This window comes from Nicotiana attenuata, unplaced genomic scaffold (genome assembly GCF_001879085.1).
Source record: "Nicotiana attenuata strain UT unplaced genomic scaffold, NIATTr2, whole genome shotgun sequence".
Lineage (NCBI taxonomy): Eukaryota > Viridiplantae > Streptophyta > Magnoliopsida > Solanales > Solanaceae > Nicotiana > Nicotiana attenuata.
In genome coordinates, this window is record NW_017670696.1 from 384,422 (window position 1) to 386,876 (window position 2,455).

At 36.4% G+C, this 2,455-nt stretch overlaps 1 long non-coding RNA gene across 2 annotated transcripts; it reads left to right on the forward strand.

Annotated features, from left to right (window-relative positions):
• The first annotated feature begins 961 nt into the window (after nt 1-961).
• Nucleotides 962-1,993, forward strand: LOC109242414. 2 transcript variants are annotated; one of them, XR_002070399.1, is made up of 2 exons: nt 962-1,335; nt 1,598-1,993. It is a non-coding gene; the product is annotated as an uncharacterized LOC109242414 (long non-coding RNA). The 2 variants fall into 2 exon arrangements; XR_002070400.1 differs by having other exon boundaries at nt 962-1,290.
• Nucleotides 1,994-2,455: the final 462 nt, after the last annotated feature.

Below are 2,455 nucleotides of genomic sequence, written 5' to 3' on the forward strand. Positions count from 1 at the left end.
CAATTTCTAGGCCCAAAATCCCCTCAAAACCAAATTTGCCCCAACCCAGTCTTCCCCCCAACCGGTCCAAATCCCTCAATAAACCAAAATGACCCCGTTTCAACTAAACTTAACCTCCACCGACCATTAAGATCCCATCCAACGGCTCCCAACTCGTTCTATTCCCTCTTATAATGGTCGGAAGACCCCCCCCCCCAAACCCTTGATACCGATCCCCATTTCTCCCTTATTATCTCTCAGCACTTATCTCTCACTCCCTGTCAAAGCCGCCGCCGGAAATCGCCCTACTGTGGCGGCACTACTCCAAACCGCCCCAAATTAACACCCTCATGATCCTCACACACCCCCTAAACCTTAACCCCTTATCAATTTACCCAAAATCCCAATCAAACGTCTCCAATTTCAAATCTAAGAAGGCCGAAAAACCCTAATCCGCCTCCCTTTCTGATTTTTTCGGCGTTTATGACTTTTTGGCCTAAATTTTTTAATGATCGTTTGTTCTTCAAAAAGAACAACCGATTGATACCAATTTTGGATCACTTCGAATTCGCCGGAATCCGGTCGATTTACCCATAGCCGGTCAGAGCATTCACGTGCCCGTTTTAGTGCCGGTAATTCATCTCTTTTCTTCTTCTTTCTTTTCCTCTAATGGCTTAATTTCAGATTAGTTATAGATTTTCAATTTTTCGATTACATGATAATTAAATTAATTTATAAAACTACTAGTTTAATTGATAACATGCTTAGTTAATTCCTTATTAGGAATAGGATATGATTGTTGCATCTTTTGGTTTTGTTTCCCGTGTAGGTTTCATTGACGTCAAGCCTGCTTGTTTTGGGCCAATCCAGGCAAGGTCGCTTAGCCTAGGCCCAATTGAGAGTTTTTGTTTCTAGAAGGTTAATTTCAGGAGCTAAATGGCTAAAAAATAGGGGGAATATCTGGATAGCAGTTGTCCAACAGCTGTCCATTTTCTGTTAAATAGATGTTTATTTCCTGTTTTTTAGCTGATAGAATTCCTAGAGATTCCTTCTTTTTCTTCTCTAATAACAGTAGCCCTTATACTTTATATAAGAGACACACATATACTCTGATCCGGGAGATTCTCTCTGAAGAAAGAAACAATATGAAAATTCCAATTTAAAGACAGAAATACAAAAATATAGAAAGGCTCCAAACTTTTCTTGTTCTGGATTCCGGCTTCATTTCTTTAGGGTTTCACAAGTTTGATTGATTGTTGAGACTTGGGTTACACTGGTGAAGATTATTGCTGAACTTCCAGTTTGAATCAGGTTTTGTTCTTATTTGGATATCCTAGTGCTTTGTTGCTTATCTAGGTTAGTACCAAGATCTTTTTTATATTTTTGTTCTTATCAGATGAATAGAAATGCTTCTACTCTTGTTTGATTTCTGAATATTTGTTTGTTGCTCTTTTACTGTGTGATTTGATGGACTTTGTGTTCCAGTCATGAATAGAAATATTAAAATAGCTTTAAAATAGGACACTTATAAAAATTTGATCAACTAAGTATTGAGTCATTAGCTGTTGGCTTGATTGATAATCTTGAGTGATATCTGTAGTTTGTTTAAATTTTGCAGCTTTAGCAATAGCTCTAAGCATAAAGCCACCATAGTTTTCTGCATATGTGATGAGTAATTTTGTGCCAATTTGAGGATATTGAAGGTTGTTGTTGCTGATCACATGGCTATAGTTTACGGATTTGGCCACTAGTTGGCCAAATAAGCAAAGTTGTAAGTCAAAGAATGAGATTCTGTCGCTGGTAGTATGCTGAAAATTAACTACTTCATGTTGCGGATTAAAGTTCATGTGGATAGACTATATCTGAATTGGAAAGTATTCATTAGTTTAGCAATTTCATGGAGAATTGTAATAAAAGTGATTAATGTTTTAAAGTTTGGATTCCGACTTTTGTATATCAAATTGGCTGCAATTTTTTTTCTTTGAAAATCTGATAAGCTTGTCATTATGTTTAAAGTTGCTTGTATTTGTTTTCACTTAGCACTAATGCACTAGAAAAAATGCATTTTACTACATCTTTCACTAAAAGCGAATTTGGTTCCTCAATTGCTTGAAGTCACTACCCGCTGGCCTGTAATTCGCGTAGCTCTAATCCATGTGTTAGGATTATTTGAGGGATCGACTAACGATCAGTTTGAAAAAAAAAGGATTATTAAGTTATGAAATCTCAACTCGTCTTATTAGTTTCCTGTGATTCAATGTCGTGCATATTTGAGTATGGTGGAATCATATTTATATCATAAGGCATAATATGGATTGTAGAATAATCAACCACTTATAAAGAATAAATCTCCCACCTTATACCATTATACGTGTCCATATGCGAAGACCTTGCAATAATCACGAAGCTAGGAAATAACTTATATGAACATTTGTAGCTCGCTTTAGGCGCGGCTATATAAATAAATTATCGTGAC